This window comes from Lolium rigidum, chromosome 5 (assembly GCF_022539505.1).
Source record: "Lolium rigidum isolate FL_2022 chromosome 5, APGP_CSIRO_Lrig_0.1, whole genome shotgun sequence".
Classification (NCBI taxonomy): Eukaryota; Viridiplantae; Streptophyta; class Magnoliopsida; order Poales; family Poaceae; genus Lolium; species Lolium rigidum.
The window spans coordinates 28511285-28531274 of NC_061512.1; the positions used below are offsets into that span (position 1 = coordinate 28511285).

Sequence of the window (19990 nt, forward strand, 5' to 3'; positions counted from 1 at the left end):
AAGAACTAATCTAGACACAGTCGACACCTATTTTTCTCACCGAGCTTGCACATTCATGTGCAACGATGTTTTGAGCTCTATTAGCATAAACACAAATCCAAACTGAAAAGTTCTTTAGCATGGAGGAAACGTCACCGTAGATACTTCTTAACTGGGACAATGAGTCATTTCCCAAAGGCATGTCTTTGACGACCGTGGCACAATCCAATTCATAGATGATCTTGTCGCTAGTCTTAGAGTTTGCCAAATGGACAACATGAAGTAAGCCCATAGCTTCAGCTTCAACCGCACTTCCGCACCGGGGAAGGATTTTGCCTGCGGCAATAATCACTTTACCGTTATGGTCTCGGATAACAACTCCAGTGGAACCAGACTGAGTTTCAGTGATAAAAGAGCCATCAGAATTGGCCTTTAACCAACCCACAGGAGGAGGTTCCCATGACTTTTTTCCATCCAGAAAGGAGTTTATCTTCTGCGCTTCAGGGATACTGCTAGTAACCACAGTTTTCTTCCCTTTTTGTGTCTATATCCTGAGGGTGGTCACAAGAAGGGTGGTTAGAATTAAAACTCTTAGCATAAGAAAGGAGGAACCTGGCAGAGTGCTCAATAGTAGCTTCGCCTTTTGCATGTATGATATCATCCCTTAGATGCCAAGCTCTCCACAGGACAAGAAGAGTGGCTTGGTGCATCGTCCTGTTTGTATTACTCAGCAGAATAATAAGCCAATCCTTCCCAGTTCTTCTAAAGTGTTCTTCATTTGGGAGGTCCCAGTATTCTCTCATCTTATGTCTTAAAGCTTTGGCCTTTGTGCATTCAACCGCTGCATGGTAGATGTCCTCCGTTTGAGCACCACAAATTTTACATATGTTATGCACCTCAAGAGTCCTGCGCCATTTGTTTCTCTGAGTTGGGAGATTATCAACAGCCAGGCGCCACACCTCAAGTGTGGCATAATTTTATGCATGTGATGGCAACCAACATGTCTTTGCTCTCTCTTTTGGCTAGATCTTGTCAGTAGAAAACCACTCCCTCCTAACTACTCCCTCCTTCCTAAATTAGAATGCATATTAGTTTTATTAAAGTTAAAAAATTGATCAAATGTATAGAAAATAATATCAACATCTACAACACTGATTCAATGTTATATGAACCATCAGGAAATATGCTTTCATATTATAAGCATTTTATATTATGAAAGTTACTATAATTTTTATAAAAAGTTTGACTTTAACAAAACTAACATGCATTCTAAATTGGGAAGAAAGCGGGTACCTTGGCCTGGCGGCAAACGTGTGTTGCTTTACTTGGGCCAAGCTAGCTAGACCCAAAGATCATAGAAGTAAAAAAACTTGAGCATACGCCAAAGATGGATCCGAGTGTTACCACGGACACCAGGGATTTACTCTAGCGACTGGAACCATGGCGGCGCGGCCTTCTTTCTGGCCGTAGCGCGTCGCACGCACACGGACGTGGGAGCACACGGTGCTATATTTATGCGGCGATCTCTCCTCGGACTCTGGTCCCAAGCTCTCCTCCCCATCCTCGCCGCTGACGGGCGTCTTCGCCTAGCTAGGAGGTCAAGCCCTTCGGGCCGAAATTAAGAGTGGTTATCGTTTTGAGCGATGAAGAAATTCCCGCGTAAAATAACACAAACTAGGGGAGAAGAAGCCGGCTTTTTTTGTTTTAAATCTCTCACAATAATAGTAGTAGTACTGATAGAGGCCCATTATTTTGATTGTGAAAAAGGTGTTGGAATACTTGTAGTATGTTGGAATAGGAGTGATGCAATTTGTGCACGTACGCGAATGAATGAATTAGTTGCGGGCGTGTATTTGGTTGATGGATGGTGGATGGACGCGCGCGTACGTATGGGCTCCAGTCCAAGTCCAAGCTAGCAGCGCAATTAATGAATTGAATTGGTTGCTTCCTTTGAGAGCATTTCGATTCGTTGTGAACGCGCAATTGATGGGATTAATCGCCCCGCCGGCCGCGCGATAGAATTAGAATTTAAATTAATGGATGGAAAGAAAGAAAGAAAGAAAGAAAGAAAGAAAAAGGATGTGGTGCTTCGGTTTGTGCAGAAGAAAAGAGGAGCGGAACGATGGGCACGCCATTTACCGATGCGGAGAGAGATGGGTTCGTCTGCATTAACTGCGGGAGAGAAAGAAAAAGAAGCAAAGCCCCGTCCGTCCGGTGTGGTTCTTCGGCGCGCGCTGCTTCGGTTCGTGCGCATTAAATAATCAACGCCATTTACCGATGCGGCACACGAGAGCGAGCTCGCGGCCAGCGCCATTTACCGACGCGGTCGACGCGTCCATCGATTAAGGGGCGGCGCGAGGACTACCTGGGCCAGCCCAGTAGTACATGCACGCTATGAACGCCCGAAGGTTGTGGCTCCGGCGGCTGAGGAGTGGTTCATCCTGTACGGCATCTCGAAGGTTGTGAAGATGGAGGAAACTATCTTCGAGGAATCCACCAACGTGTCCTTCACCTTCAACAAAGCCCCGCTCCCCTCCCACGTAACCGTCGCGGACGACGCCCTCATCCGCACCGGCTACTTCAACTACCCCTACATCGCGGCCGCCGACCGCTGCGGCATCCTTCTCCTTTGCGGCCACTCCGAGCAGATCGGCTTCACCTACTACCTCTGCGACCCGCTGATACGCAGGACGCTGGGCATCGTCCCTCCCGACGGCGACGGCCTGAGCTGCCGCTTTTCCGTCGGCCTCATCAGCGACCGGAGCGACACGCACCTCATGGTGGCCGAGCTCAACCCGTCGTCCCTCGCGGAGCATGGCCGCGTCACGCTCCGCTGCACACTGGACATGTGCTCCTGGGTCGACAAGGAGTCCGCCGAGTGCTCCAACATCGTGGAGAGGAGAGAGTGGCGCGGCGACGGCGTACTCACCCACAAATTCTTCCTATGGTGGTTCGACCTCTCCTACTGCATCCTCGCCTGCGACCCCTTCGCCGACAAGCCGCGGTTCCACCAGATCATGTTCCCGTCCGTTCCCGACGCTGCGCCGTTCTACCCGAACCCCATCTACGGCGACGTGTACCGCTGCTTGAAGGTCAGCAATGGCAGGCTGCGTTACGTCCAGATCCACGGTACCTCCCTGAAAAGATGGAGGTGAGCATGTGGACGCTGTCCTCCAATGATCCGGCGGATGCCAAATGGACGAACCGGGTGGATGTGCCGTTTGAGAGGATCTGGGACGACCCGAGCTACAGGTCGAAAGGGCTGCCTCCGCAGGTCGTCCCTGCTGTGGTGCTCGTCCACCCCATGCGCGCCAGCGAGGTCTACTTCTGCCTTCCCACGCACATCTTCTCCGTCAACCTCAACGAGAAGAAGACGGTGGACTGCGAGGAGTTCAGCGTTCAGGTGCCGCCGCACAAAATCTGCTCATCCCGCCTGGTCCATGCTTGGCGGTTGCCGGTGGGGTATACGAAACAGTCTGGTACCATCTTGTTCCTATTCCGTCTCCTCTGATTTGGGATTTGCTTGTCAGGCAATAACATGATAAATTGTTTGCAACAGTTGATTTCATGGAGCACATAGAGCATATATTCTAGTTATTACTCGATTTAATGCATGATTATTTGATGGATGCACTATCAAGTTCCAAGCACATAGCTGTTTAATTTTGACTGCACACCCTTTTCCAAACCCCAAGCTGCTTTAAATTCTTATACCAACGAGCGTATATTGATAGATTCATTCTATCCTGAAACCTCAGTATTTAATCTTTCGCATGGTGTCCAGAATTAGAGGCTGGCAACTTGGATGCCAAAAATTGTAAAATTCTCTTAACTATTTCGTTCGGTCGTGTACTCATATATGTAGTTCTGGCCAAATTTATGTTTGCTTGTGTATGGTCCTAAATTATGATCATACTCTGGGACTTCAAATTTTATATCTTCTATTAATATGAAGGGCCTGGGCTGTCACGTGTCATGGAATGTCAGTTCGTGAATCGATGGAGCTCTGTGGAGGATTTCCATACCAAAGCTGAAATGATCATCAGGTAAGCCTATTTTTCACCCAAGTAGACTGATACTTCTTGCATTGTATATATGATACTACCTCCGTCTCAGTTTAACAGACGCGCAAGTAGTTTAAGAAATTGCTTTAACCATTATTTTAATCAATAAAATATAAAATATATATCATAAAAATTATATCATTGGAAAGCTTTTTTGCATACGAATCTAATAATATAGATTTTGTAGACATAAAATTTATATTTTGTTGACCAAATCTATGGTCAAACTTTGTCTTAAACTACGTGCGTGCATGTTAATCTGAGACGGAGGGAGTAGTAGTAACACCAATGTTTCGCTGTAAAATAAGTCCCTTTCCGTTGTATGTTTCATAGCCTAATGAATGTAATCTCGTTCTCAATTGGTTCAGGTCGCGTCCTAAACCACATGATGACTGGGGTATGTAGAAGATCTAAGCTCCCAACTGTTCTATTCCAGTATTTTGGGCAGAGAATGTTTTTTCATTTATTGGTTATGCTTTTGGGCTAAATGAAGTACACGAGAACAGTTTTTTTCCTGGGCACTTCCTGTACGATTGCTGCCTAAATATTGGAGCATTATGTATGTGCAGGTCTTGAGGATATTGATGAGGATAGATATGACTCAGACACCAGCATGACGGAGGAGATTTAGGTCTGTTTTGCCAATCAGCCAGCCAGCCACCCACTTACCCCGTGTCGGCTTCTTCACTTTCACTTGTGTTGCTTTTACCATGCTGGCAGTTTAGGTTGTTGTGTGGCCTTCTAGCAGCATCAACTCATTTGGAGTTGTCAGAACATAACTTGGAAAGTATGCGTGGTGGCCGTGCCCTTGGTTATTAGATTGTTGGATAAATTATTGTAGAAGTACCACAATATTTTGGGTACAAGTACTCTAGAAATGCTCTTGTGAAAACATTGTTGAAATAATATAGACGTGCTATTATAGCTAAGGTTTGGAATTTTTTCCCGCACCTGCAGGATGATCATGATACGGTGAAAAAATAGAATAGTATGGACAAAAATCACCAGTGGGTCGTGAGGCGATGAAAAAGAAGAGTAGTATGGCAGATTGGCGGTAGCACTACATTGTGGAGGGTACAAGTACTCTAGAAATGCTATTGTGAAAACATTGTTGAAATAATATAGACGTGATATTATAGCTAAGGTTTGGAACTTTTTTCCACGCCTGTAGGATGATCATGATGCGGTGAAAAAAGAGGATAGTATGGACAAAAATCACTAGCTGACCGTGAGGCGATGAAAAAAAAAGAGTAGTATGGCAGATTGGCGGTAGCACTACATTGTGGAGCATGCGTTGCCAGGAGAGAGAACATCGCGTGCTGGCTGAAAGAGGCAATGGATGGTGGAGCAATTTTTTTGTAGATAATAACGTAAATAAGGCGGTAGTAATTTTACCGGTTGTTTTAAGATTTGCTACGGAAGAAGCCAGTAGTATTTTCCCCGCTGAAAGAAGACAACGAACAGTGGAATAAGTGCAGTAGCATAGGCACAAACGATGGGGTAGTTATATTTTTTCGAAGATACCGTAGAAGAAGGCTAGTATTTTTCTAGAGTGAAGGAGGCGACGAACAATGGTTGAAAGAACCAGATGTCATATAGAGAAAGAAAAGGAAGGAATTCATGGCAGTCGTTGGTGAGAGACAAGCGTGAGGAAGAAGCCACGTTCATTGGCACAATGTTGAAAATGGGATTTGTTCTCGAGCTATCAATTAGTAGAATGATGTGTATATTTATTGTTTCATTACATAGCAATGTGCGGACACCTAGCTTGAAATAGCTTGAAAATGAGGTAAGTATATGGGTTTTTTGCTTTCTAGGCATATGACTATTACCTTTTTACCGAATCATATCTTATAAAGGATAATTTTATTGTTTCTGTAATACTATATTGTTCTATGTTTCTATACAAGTGTATTTCCAGGTATATTTTATTTACAGTTGCACAGATAAAATTAAATTTTTACAAACCGTGGCAATGCACCAACGCCCATTATTCTATTTTTGATGGTTGGGCTTTTCAAACTACCGATGCTCCTCGACTATGAAACTTGCACCATTCCTATTTTCATAAAAAAAACTAGCACCATTCCCGACAGCAACCCTTAACACATACTTTCTCCATTCCAAAAAAAAGTTTTTAGCTAAAACATGTATATATGCATCCGTATCAAATAAAGTTGGGAAGTTTTACAAACATGTATATATGCATCCGTATCAATTCTACAGTTTCCGCCCATCAACTACCACCGCTCTTTTCATTTTACATTTTTTTAGAGTACCAGGTTGGTGACCCACTCCAGCAAAACAACACCATTCCTTCGCATATCAGCACAGGATCATCGGAGTAACAGGGCAGCACGCTTGCATGTAGCTTCTGCATGAATTTGTTTTCCTCTCGAGGCTCTTGTACCTGCACAATGAAAAAGGCTTCAGAAATCACAAGTATCAACTAATGCTTGGCAAGCAGCAAGCTCCAATAACTACGAGTCAATGAGTTAGCGCTTCCAATTTTTCTTCTCACCGTAACTGCCCGTAACTGAAGCTTATCTTCGGATAACACTCTCATACAGCATGCATCTCGAATTGCTGGACTCGAGTGACACTGAGCTATTTGTTCACACAATCACAATGAAACTTTAAATAAAAGAACACATTTGGTGACTTAGATTTTGGTTTACTTACTCTACCATGTATAACTTTTATGTTCATGCTCATTTCATGTTATGAGTAACAAAAAAGAGAATTTTTTGAGAAATGATAAATCAGAAGGGAAACATGAAAAGAAAATAGTGAAGACAGTACTATTACCATAATGGGTGAATCATAGTATATGCTGCCTCAATTCAGAGAATAAAGACTTATTAGATTTTGGTTTACTTACTCTACCACTATGATAGGACGGAATGCCAAGAACCTAGACCCAAACAGAAGAAACCAAGGGAGGGAATCTTCCCCAGTTGGTCAACGTTTTTATGCTTCTAATTATTAAGACATAAAGATCCAATTTAACCAAATCTCCTTGCGAAATCTCTTGAACCTTTGAAACAAAAAGCGACCACAAGTGTACAAGTAGTAGCTCCAAATATCTAGGGACATGGAACATAGAATACATACTGGGTGGTAGGGGGAGATATGGCACACATCGGTACCACTATGATAGGACAGAATGCCAAGAACCTAGACCCAAAGAGAAGAACTTTTTGTACTAGCAAAGATGAAAACGGCAACTTCAAACTTTAAAAGTTCTTTTGCATCCATGTTCAGACTTAACTTGTACACAAGGAGAATAAATAAAGTGCTGTTCTCATTAATAACTTTTTCCAAAATTGTGGTTCTAATCACCCTTCCAAGTAAATTATTTCAAAGCCTATAAGTTGCACTCAACAATTTGGCAAGTTATTTAGCTCTACAATAGTTTTGGTATCTACATAACTCGAAATTTAACTTGGTATAATTGCCTGGAGGGTAATGTTGAATGGAAAAACCCTTGTCGGACACATACCATGTACCCATCATTGTTGGCATATGTGTCATGTACCTTCTACTCCCTGCTGCATGCACCAAAGCTCCCCACTGAAACTAATCACACTTGTTTTGTATTGCTTTGCCATCCCCTACTCAAATCCAAAATCATAAAGTTCCAAACTTCTCACTGGTACGAATGGTAAAACAAAATGGCTTCATAAACACCAGGCTATCATCAAACTTCTCCTGCTCACGGAAGAAGATATGATTAAAACAGGTGAGGGCTGGCAGTTGGTTCTTCTGGACAAGACAAAAAAGAAATGCACCAGGCAAAATTATGTAAACTATCTAGATGCTAACCTGTGTGTTACCTCTGAAAACACGTCATTAGACCCAAAAGGGAAGAAGCCACTGGGGAACCACCAACCAGAAACCAGCAAGGAAACAATGAAAATGAAGACAGGCCTTCAGAAATGGAAGCCACCGGATTAGGGATGGCTCAAGGTTAATGTTGATGGCTCTTACATCGCTGAAACAGGGCAAGCTTCGGTTGGAATCGTCATTTGGGACCGTACGGGTCAAGCTGTGCTTGCTGCTGGCAAGTATCTTCAAAACTGTTGTGACGCCCAGAGTCTGAAGCTCTGGCTGCCAGAGAGGGAGCCTGTCTAGCTGCCCAATGGTGTGACAAGCCTGTGATTTTCGAATCTGACTGCTCCACTATTACACAGGTTATCCAGAGCAAAGAACAACATCTGTCTAATCTCAAAAGTCTTCTACATGATTTCAATATGTATGCATCAAACCTGACACAATGGAGTTGGGCATGAAAAAAGAAATCAAAACAATGTAGCACATGTAATAGCTAGATATACTATGTCTACTGGGTTAGATTACTGTTGGAACAGAAACTTCCCAGATTGTGTGGAAGAGGCCATGGCTACTGATTGTAAACGTACTGTACTCCACGATGAATGAATGAAATTGTTTAGCCTTCAAAAAAAAAAATATTCAAACACCATATAGTCTATATCCAGAAATATTGTCAGCACAATATAGACTATCAATAACAAGAAAATGGCAAGCTTCAGGAGAGCTCCTGCTGCTATTTTGTTATTCCAAACTTCCCACCGGTACCAATGGAAAAAAAAAGGCTTCATAATATTCCAACACCATATCGTCTATGCCAGAAGTATTATCAGCACAGTACAGATTACGATCCACTAAACAAACTATGATCACCTCTATTTTTTACTATTAGTTTAGTTATATGAAAGGAATGAGAACATGAAGAATATTTGACATGAATCGAGATCATGAGAGCTTGGGTACCTCTCAAATGACTCAGGACTTTACATTCTACTGTAACAGGTACAACGTTTAGCAAGGATTCTGCAGATGCCCTGCTAATGTTCTACTAATAAGTTAACCAACAGGCTAAGAAACGGTTTCCAAACTTACAACATGAGATGGGCACAGTATATATCTGGAAAATACACAGGCATGTGTTAGCTCGCAGAGAAAGAACCATTTGTATGCAAGAATAGAAGCTTGGAGCTCCTCCTGAAGTGGCGTCATATAATACTGCATAGAGATTATTAGGCAATCGACTTTCCTTGTCGAGAAGCATGTCAATCGTAGTGCAACTAACTGATTCAGCATATGTATTAGATCCAAGACAAGAAGCAAATCACAAAAAGAAGTGGCAAGCAAACAATGAATTTGAGAAGGAAATTAAGAGCTGGATGTCTCCGCAGAAGAAGACGGCCGGAGAAGGAAATTAAGAGCTGGATGTCTCCGCAGAAGAAGACGGCGCCGATGAGTATACCTGCCTGCCGTGTGTACGAAAGATGGGCGTGCCCACCTGATTGCCAGCCGGGGCATGATTTTGAAGTGGGCGACAGCGAGCGGCTACGGTAAAGGCGCTGCTCGCTATCGCCCTCTTCAAAAGCATGGCCCTCGCTGCTTGCCGTGGCAGTTCCATGCCGCAAGCCCTAGCTATCTTGGGAGAGGACCAAGGGAGCTCCCGTCTTGGCTGGAACCAAGCGAAGGCTGATGGCGGCGGGCGGCGGAAGATAATGTGGGTGAAGGGCGGAGGTGGTAAAGCGAACAGAAGTGGATAGGTCTGAGAGTTAGTTAGGCCGGGCCTTTTAGTTAGGCCGGGCCTTATTCATGGGCCATTAGAAATCAATGTACAATTGTCACGCTTACAGGCCGGCTTGAAGCCCGTAAAAGAGGTCCTAGCCATCAAGATGTTTGTCCATTAACTCAGTGTGCAAGGTGTGTTTGGTTTTGAGCCAAAGCTAACCAGACCAAATCTATACCTAATAATAAAGGAGCTAAGGTTTCTGCCAAAATTTTCGTCCAACTTTTCATTGGACCGATTTACCCTCCCACCAAATCGCATAATACTGTACAATGCCATTACATAACGGTTCGTGTTATTTTTTCCCCATCCCGAAAGAACCCACCGTGCATTCTATTCTGTAGAACGCTTGGCGGAGGCTAGGGGGTAGCTGAGTTGAGGCGGGTTGCGGGATGAAGCCAGGCCGCCAAGCTGCGCCCCTGCCGGCGACCGTCTTCGCCTTATCCGCTCTGCGGCCGCCAAGATACGCCCGCGCCCGCGGTCAGAGGCCGAGAAGACCCGCCGTTGGCGACCACCCCCGCCTTATCGACTGCCTGGATCCGCGCGTTGAAGGAGAGGGTGGGGCGCTACCGGGATCCGCGCGACCAAGGAACGATTGGCCGCTGCCCAGATCCGCGTGATGCAGGGCTCTGCGGGGCGCTGCCGGAGCTAACGGATGTAGGAGAGGGCGGATTGTCGCCGGGAGGCCTACTGGTGTTGCTCGGCGGCGACCGCGACTACTGTCTTGGTCAAAGTCTCCAGATCGAGGCTCGATCTGCTGCCTCCCTGACATTCGGGAGCGCGTGCTGCGGGGCGTGATGTCTCGCCGGAGCTCGTGCGGGCAGGTCGGAGGGCGGCGTCGGCAGCTTCAGCAAGGGGCTCAGCAGATACTGCTCGCTGATGCGGTGAGACTACTCATGCATCCCGCGTGGCCAGCGGCGCGCCCACCCCTTGCACACCGCTCGGCTGGCGGCAGCCCCGCCATCTCCTTCATGAATACAGTGTGCTCGTGACTGGGATCTTGCGAGCAGATAATGTTGAGTGGGGCTGCGTTGACTCCTAGCTGGGCCTCCGCTAGGCTTGCACGGCCAGGCCTCTTGGCTGGCTCATCCATTGGGGTTTACCCTTTATTTTTACAAAATATAGGTACATTTAGTCCCACCTTGCTTTGTAACACCAAGATTTACCTGCTTATATACATTAGCAAGTGTCTGCCAACCAACGACTTGGGAATCGCAGCACAGCTGAAAGAAATCGTGGGCACAGCGGAAAGAAATCGTGGGCTCGGAAATCGCCACAAAATTGTGGGCTTTGCATGGTGCGTAATTGAAAGGAGTAGAAAAGAGATTGCTCCATAGATATGGTTGAGATTCTTGCGGGTGAACGGAAGGGAAAATAAAACGACAAAAAGGCCTCCCAAGTACTTTCTCTGTCTTAATTTTTTTAGGTATAAACATATCTATAATTAAAACATATCTAGATACATTTCAATATATCTAAACTAAAACGACAAACCAAGTGTGATGTTACCGGTCAGCTCCAAAAATTACCCATGACCCAGTATTATGGCGGTTTGGCGGAAATAAAGTGCAGTCTTAAGCTTTTCTCCCGGTGCAACGCACGGGCAATTTTCCTAGTATTTGTAATGTCCGTCCGTCTGCCCTTTAGTGTGCAGGGTATACACCGCGAAATAATATGAAACATTTGTAACGTCGGCGCAAAAATATGGCTGGTCAAAATGCAAAGACTTCGAGTACATCTTGCACTCATGTTTTTGCATTGAAGGAAGAAACATGGCAGTTTTATTGGAATCTCCCACGTGCATACATACATACGTACGTGTCCAACTAGTGGGAGTATACAGACAGAACGGCGAGGTTGTACACAGCAATACTACACGCACGCGTGGTACCTAGATGGTAGATACGCCATTGTTTCGCCGCTCAAGCGCAGAAGATGACTTGGAGCCGGCTCCCATGGGCGGCGCTGCACATGCTGATAATGCTTCTGGTGCGGGTACGCGACGTGGCACCCGGCCTCCCGGCACCTGAGCATGTCGCCGCCAGAGCTGGCGCGACAACTCCAGCAGCAAGTTGAACCCCTTATCCAGCCCCTGTGCACGGAGAACTCGGCCTTCGTCACCGCCCCTGTATCGCTGCTCCTCCCGGAGTCGCACCCCTGCACCGCAGTCCCCAATCCATGCGTTCCTATTTATAGAGATTCTCTAAGAAGATAGAGTAAAATGCATGGATAATCATTGAACTTGTCTGTATATAATTCAGTTTCATCATTGTATTCCAGAAAGTGCAATTTACGGTCATGAAAGACGCTTCGCCGGCTCATCTATGGTCACTGGTTACGGTATACGTATTTGATGACATGGCACTTTGTTGACCAGCCGTACGTGCGTTTTTTTGGGAAAAACCCTACACTATTTGGTCACTGTCCTCACGATTACCGCCTCCTGTTGGAGGGAACGACGACGCCTGGGAGAGGCTCGCGCGTGCGCGCCGGCCAAGCCCACCACGGCGACCATCTCCAGCAAAATTTCATGCATGGATTCTCTGGCGAACAGTGCATGCATGGATTAATGACGTCCATGGATTCTCTGGCGAACAGTGCTAATAATTGCATGCACGGCTTGTTCTCGGTCAAGCTGTTCCGATGCATTTGCGGCCAAAGTGACATTTTTTTTTCTTCTATTGGATCATATTGTAGCTACATGTTACAGCAAGTGTGTGGCGTCCGCGAACTTTATCCTCCTTGTGGACTAGAGCGTGCAGCTGGAGGCAAACCCTGAGCCCAGCAACGCCGGTGATTGGTGGCATCGAATAATATGGGCGGTGTGGAGCTGAGTCTCACGCTGGTGGCACTAGTGGAAAACAGGCCTTTTGATCCGGGTGGTTAGGGCCTTTTGTCGCGGGCGGCCAGCCGCGACAAGCAAGGCGCGATAAAAGGGTGGCCTTTTATCCCGGGTCACTTACGACCCGCGACATAAGGTCCACCACGTGGCAGCCGCGGGGCGCGCAGGGCACAAGCCCTTTTGTCGCGGGCGGTACTACCACCCGCGACAAAAGGCCCTCTACGTGGCGCGCGCACAACGCTTCGCTTTAGGGTTTGAGGGGTGCAGCACCCCTCCCCCCGCCACCGACCGCCTGTTATTTCATTTTTTTCGTCCGAAAATAAAAGTTGCATATATTTGTACGCTACTAGAAGTTGTACACATTCATTCATTATATATATATATAGATCGATCAAACAAATATTGGAAGCGTAAGTCGATTCCCCTTACACATATTCGTAGGTTCCCTACATATATACATGGAGCTCACGTATCGACAAACGGTACTAACGACCGTCTATTTGGAGGTAGAACAACTATCCGGACTAAACAAGCCTTTGTTGTTTATGACTTCTCTAACCAAAAGTCCCGCCAGCTTCCTCCGCGATTCCTAGTGCGTGTTCCTTTGGTTGGAGTCTCGTCCCGCATGAAGTCGACCTATATACGAAAATGAGATGAGTATGACTATATCAGTCTTGATAACGAAATATTGATGATAATAAATAAAGTTGTGAATGTTATTGCTTACGTCGAATTTATTTCTGTTCGCTTCTCAGTGGTTAACATGCGAATGGACTCGCAAACGTAGTATCCACATAGATTCGTCCCTTGTGGCTGCTGAGGCACGCGTACGTAGATTAAATGTTAGCTTCTTTGCAAAGGTAATCTCCTTATGAACATTCTTCAAAGCTTGCCAAGCCCTGCCATGCAAAAGAATGATTGAATGAGTGGATAATTAATTGATATCTCACGAAAGATAAAGCGCGGCGATGAAGGAAATTACACTTGAGCAATCTTCGCAAGTCCCGGAACCCGTCCAGTGCCTCTACTCAGTGGGTCTTTTACTTCAACTATTCCCTTATCAGTGTTGAATGTCTAGTAGAATCCAGATGGAAGCTGCACATGTTATGCATATACGTCAGGAATTACACTTAACATCGAGTAAGAAAAATTGAATGTGCATATATAAAAGATCATTAAGACTCTCACTCGTAGTTGTAAGGAAACAATATTGAATCACAGTAAATATTGCTGCCCCAAAAACCTTAGTAGGTTTCCCCCGTTTCTTCGCGTTTATGCTTCACCGTTTCAACATGTATTTTATCCGGGTCAACAAACCCAACATTGATAATATTATTACTTTTGCACTCACCGATCTTCAGTCCGCAAAAGAGAACCCATAAGATATAATGAGTATATATATGCAATGAAAACGAACATGAACTGAATGAAAATGAACTTATATGTAGTTAACAACTTACAAGCAATAGCAACTCATGAGAGATTTGTCGAGGGCTTCTAGATTGAATAACTCGCCGAGTTCATTCATCTCAATATGGATCTCCTCCTTTCGGTAGTAATATTCCCATGGTATACTCGCCACGATGTACATTTTTTTCTCCTTGCATGCATCAAGGTACCACTGATGCAAATTCCGCATATGTGTTGGCAGTTTATGCAGCTGCTCTCTGCTGACCAAGTCGGCCCCGTAGACAAATTTAGGAGCTATATCAGCAGTGGGTATGTCAGCATCTGCCGCAGACAAGCAATTCCTCCACGGTAATCGAACAAGCAGCCGCTAGCCTTGCAGCTTCTTCCATATCGATACCACCATGATGTTCCCGGTACAGCTTGGGAACATTAAGCACTTTGAGTGCTGGGATCGATTGTTTGGGCTGAGCACCGAGGAGGGGAACTTCCTTTCTCTTTTTGCCTTTTGTCGTTTGCTTGGCCTTGAGGGGTGCACTTGTTGAACTTGACCTTTTCTCATCCGCACTTCTAGCCGATGATTTGCTCGTGCCAGCAATGTCCTTCTCCTTATCCTTTTCATCCTTCTTTTGGTCAATTACCTTCGCAAGAGTGCGTGTATAGTCATCCTTCTTCTCGTGTAACTCATACTGCGATGGTGTGTTCGTAAAACTAGTAGCATATTCTATTTGCTTCTCTCGTGTATGGCTCGCGCCGGAGGTTTTGGCTTATGGAAATGATCATAGTTGTGTTTCGCAACGGCGGCCGCATTTTCCTCGACAAGAAGATCCCAAGGACGGGGGAGGAACCTTTGGTACTTTTGGGAGGGGCGACCTCTTGGGGATAGGACTCTTGAAACGCTTCCGGCTGGGTGCATTCCGAGTCTTAGTGGGCGGAGGCGGCGGCGCTGGAGATGGAGATGGACTACCGATGTCGTGGTCGACGTCGTACCCACGGGGTTATGGTGGCGACATGTGATCAGTAGGAGGAGGTGATGGTGGCCTGCGATCACCTCGGGAGGAGGTGATGGTGACTCGCCGGGACGACCGGTACTAGGTGCTACCCAGCACTGGCAGCCCGATGTTCTTCTTTTCCCGCAGAATGATTTCTCCCAAGCACCTCTCCGAGTGTAAGCCCCCCATCACCTCCAGGGATATGGAGCTCCAATGTCTCCCACCGCGGGACAACCGAATCCACCCCGACACGAGCATAGCCAGCCTGGAATCGGATTGCCATGCCATGTTGCCGCTCACCTTCGAGTCCAAATGCCGGTAAGACATAGCCGACCGCCACCTTAACGTAAACCTTCCCGAACACCTCATGGAGATCACAAGGTGTTGTCTCCTTGATTCCATCCAAGGGGTCGCCAGGACCGGCATCTATCATCATCCGTGTAGGAGGGGCCTCCGAGTCGGCCACGCTCGTCGTCTCGTTGCCGAGATATTTCAGCGGTATTATCCGGCGGGCGTTGTCCTTTTAGTTCATTTATCTCCCGCCGCTCGCCGCTGAAGCTCCCGCCGCCGCCGGTCAAGTCGGCGTTGGAACTCGGCCATCCGGTCATTCTCGCACCTCCAGCCGGCGTTGTTTAGCTCTCGCTCGGCTTCTATAAGTCTCCGCGTCGGCCGGAAACCCAAGCGACCACGGAACACTAGGGCCGAAGCCTCTTGTTCGTCCTCCCTTCTCGGGATTACCGAGGACAAGCGTCGCCAAGTCTTTCTCTCTATCGGGAGCAAACTTTAGTTTTCCCGCCTTTATATCCGTCGTCACTTCAATCCATTTTTGCCTCGGGTACCCTAACCCCGGTGTCACTTTCAACAATGTTCCCTGTCTTCATGTCATACTCACAGCCCATGCGCGAGGAACCAATTTCGAGCCCTTATGTCCCATCCTTCTCGCGTGGGTTCCGGAGTGATCCCGCTCAGCTCCATCTCAGCCTCTTGTGCATCCCACTTAGGCATGGCTCTTCCGTAGCCCCCTCGCCCCGTATGATGGTGATATTTCTTCTCGCTTGCATTCTTCTTGTTTTTCGCCGACGAGTTCACAGCCTCCTCTCGATTCTTTGTACCTCACAAATTCTTCCCGCTTATGCTCTCGCTTCGCTAGGTAGTTCTCGAATAATGGAGGCTTCTTGTCTTTCTTATAATTTTTCCATAACCGGTTCTTATACGCCCGGAAAAGTTCCCCCATCTTCTTAAGAGCCCATTTCTTCACTAGCTCTCGCCGCTTAGCATTCTCGGACTCCGATCCCAAATCTGGCAAAGTGAAATGTGCCATCAGGTCTCTGAAAAGTGTGTCTTTGTACCTATCGGCAACCTGATTTTCGGACGCATTCTTCGTCTTGTTCCATTCTCTGACAGTGATCGGGACACGATCTCTAACCACAACTCCGCACTGATTTTTGAACTTCACTCCGACATTCTCGGTACCACCGGTTGGCCTTCCGTGATATAGCTTCAATTGTGAAGTGGTCTTTCTTGGTCAACTTCTTTGCCGGGCCTCGTTTCTCTATCTTATCTTCGGAGGCCTAAGAGAATACATATAGAATTGCATTAATGCCTCTATACTAATGCCTCAATACATATGTACATATAGAAATCCATTAATACCTCGTCACCGGAGCCGTCGTCGGCTTCTCCGTCACCGGAGCCGTCGGCTTCTCCGTCACCGGAGCCGTCGGCTTCTCCATCACCGGAGCCGTCGGGTTCTCCATGACCGGAGCCGTCGGCTTCTCCATCACCGGAGCCGGCTCGGTCGGCTTTCGTACCATCGCGGATTATGTCCGCGAATATGTCTTCCTCGTTCCAAGTCCCGTTCGAATTGATCCATTGTTTCGCAAAAGAATTAAATCGATAAGTAAATGTTCAAACACAAACCAAACCCTAACCCTAATCAAACACAAACCAAACCCTAACCCTAATCGGCGACACGTGTTTGCGAGAGGGAGAGGGTGTCGGCGACGCGTGTTTGCGAGAGGGAGAGGGTGTCGGCGACGCGTGTTTGCGAGAGGGAGAGCAGTGTCGGCGACGCGTGTTTGCGAGAGGGAGATGGTGTCGGCGACGCGTGTTTGCGAGAGGGAGAGGGTGTCGGCGACGCGTGTTTGCGAGAGAGGGAGAGAGGGTGTCGGCGACGCGTGTTTGCGAGAGAGAGAGAGAGAGAGGGTGTCGGCGTCGGTTGTTCGCGAGAAGGGAGAGAAGAGGGGAGTTGCGGCGTCGATGGTTTTCGCGAGAGGGAGAGGGGTGTCGGCTAGTGTTCGCGAGATGGAGAGGGGTGTCGGCGAGTGTTGTTCGCGAGAAGGGAGAGAAGAGGGGAGTTGCGGCATCGATGGTTTTCGCGAGAGGGAGAGGGGTGTCGGCTAGTGTTCGCGAGATGGAGAGGGGTGTCGGCGAGTGTTGTTCGCGAGAGTGTTTGCGTCGGTTGTTTACAAGCTAACTAATATAAAATTTAAATTAATACAAAATTTAATCTAACTAACTACAAGATTTGAATTAATACAAAATTTAAACTAAGTAACTACGAAATTTGAATTAACTATCTACAAAAATTTAAACTAACTAACTAATACTAAATTTAATCTAAATACTAATACTAATACTAACTAACTAATACTAATTAAAACTAAATACTAATACTAACTAAACTAAACTAACTAACTTAATTAAAAAACTTAATGAAAAAACTTAACGAAAAAAAGGCCGGGGCATGGCCGGCCGGCACCGGCGGCCGCGCGGGGCGGCGGAGGGTGGCGGCTACCTGCTTCTCGAGGGTGGCGCAGAGGGGGCGGCGGCGGCCGGGGGTGTCCCAGAGGAGGCGGCGGCCGGAGGTGGCGCGCGCGCGAGATCTCGTAGGAGGTGGCGCGCAGAGGGCGCGGCCGGCGCGCGCAGAGGCGGCGCAGAGTGGCGGAGGTGGCGCAGAGGGCGGGGGCGGCGAAGGGGCGGCTCAGAAGCGGCGGGGGCGGCGGCCGGAGGCGAGGAAGATGGCCGGCGGCGGCGGCGGTGGATTTCGGCAGCCTGACGGCGCGATTTCTGCTAAGGAAAATGGCCTCCGGTGTTGCGGGTGGGGGCTCCGCCCGCGGCGGTAGGTATTTATACCTAGGGCCTTTTGTCGCGGGCCGTGGCTCGACCCGCGACAAAGACCCCCTTTTGTCGCGGGTCAAGCCCCCACCCGCGACAAAAGGGGGGGTCTTTTATCGCGGGCCGTGGCTCGACCCGCGACAAAAGGGGGTGGGAGGGGGGAGGCGGCCGATCCGCGTGAAGCGCATCCAACGGCTCCGGCCGTTTGAATCCAACGGCCTGGAGCCGTTGGACGCGGATCAGGCCTGGACCGTTTTTGTTTTTCTGTTTTTTTCTTTTTTTTCTGTTTTTTTTAAATAAAAACTATTATTTCAATAACTTTTAAATGGTAACTCAAAAAGAAAAGTGTTATATATGAAAATTGATCAGAAAAATCCAATGAACATGAATATGACATCCATAGAACTATTTGCATCTCGCATATATAAATGCTGACACGTGCCTCGCCCCGCCGACGCCGGCGTGCGACGTGTAGCCACCGCTGACACGTGGCTCACCCCGCCGACGCCGGCGTGCGACGTTTAGCCACCGCTGACACGTGCCTCGCCCCGCCGACGCCGGCGTGCGACGTGTAGCCACCGCTGACACGTGCCTCACCCCGCCGACGCCGGCGTGCGACGTGTAGCCACCGCTGACACGTGCCATGCCCCGCGTGCGCTATATAGAGCGACGAGTGCGGGCGCAACCACACGTCGCCACCGCCTCCGCTCATTCATCTCCGGGATGCCTCCATGTCGTCGAGGGGCGTCCGGTTTCCGTGGCGTTCGAGTGCATCCGAGCGGTAGGTTCACCGCCGAGATACGCGCCGGTGGCTTCCGCCTCACCCTCGGCACGTACAACACGCCGGAAGAGGCGGCGCGCGCTTACGACGCGGCGGCGTGGCGCTTTCGGCGGCCAGGGCACGACATAAACTTCCCGGATGTTGAATCGCTAGAGGAGGCGGAGTTCCTCGCGCCACCGCCGTGCCTCATCACCGACGAGGACCGTCACCGGCATCGCCAGGTGCAGCGCAGGATCGCCATCGCCGAGCGCGACGAGCGCTTGATGCGCCGCTGGAGGGCGCGGTCCCCCGACGCGTTCTTTGCTAACCTTAGGGCACAACGCAGGTCCAACAGCGCCACCGTCGGGCCGTCGCCGCCTTCGAGCTCGAGAACTCGAATACAACTTGGACCGAAAACGACCCTCGGTGGGATGACCTTTGGACGGAGACAACCTCCGACGACGAGTAGAGACTAGACTAGTAATTTATCTATTTTATTGTAATTTCAATAAAGTCGTTGTCGGTTCTATTAGTTTAAATTTAGTTTATAAAGTCGTTGTCGGTTGTTTTTGTTCAATAAAGTGGTTGACACGAAATTTATTACGATTGAACTGAAATTAAAGTACAGAGCTCAACTGAAAAATAAGATACATGGCCAGATTCGAATGTTGGAGCCATTCAATCATAGTCGTGCCTAGTCCTATAGACGTCGCCACTGTAGTCATCAAAGTCGCCGATGTCATCGTCGCTAGCATCGGGGTCGCGGTTGTCGAACCTCGGCGGATGACCACGCGTGGGCTGGGATTGAGGGTAGCGCAGGCGGGGGCCACGATAGGCCAGGACGCTCTGGAGAGTCCGGCCGCGCCACCACATCCGACGGCCGGCCTCGTTGAAGTTCGAAGGAGGCGGGCCGTCCTCCTCGTACTCGGCAACCGCCCTCTCACGCCGATTGATGAAGAAGCTGTCCCAAGTCGGGCTGTAGTCGGGATGCCACCGGGGATTCCTCCGCTGCTCGGCGTGAGCTCGAAATAGTAGTGGTTCGTGATGGCCATCTCGCGTGGCACACCTACAGGGATAGGAGGGACCGGTACGCCTCCGACGCTCAGCGAACCAGCCGGTCGGGACGCGGTAGCCGGGCGGGCAGGGTAGTTCGAGGCGCAAAGCGCCTCCGCCTCCCGGGGTGTTAGACATACGATGGAAGCCATGGGAGAGAGTGATGAG

General features: G+C 48.2%; 1 long non-coding RNA gene across 1 annotated transcript; it reads left to right on the plus strand.

The window, feature by feature from the left end:
• Positions 1 to 3937: 3937 nt before the first annotated feature.
• On the plus strand, positions 3938 to 4808 carry LOC124654321. The gene is made up of 3 exons (XR_006988301.1): positions 3938 to 4025; positions 4412 to 4440; positions 4613 to 4808. It is a non-coding gene; the product is annotated as an uncharacterized LOC124654321 (long non-coding RNA).
• The last annotated feature ends 15182 nt before the right edge of the window (positions 4809 to 19990 follow it).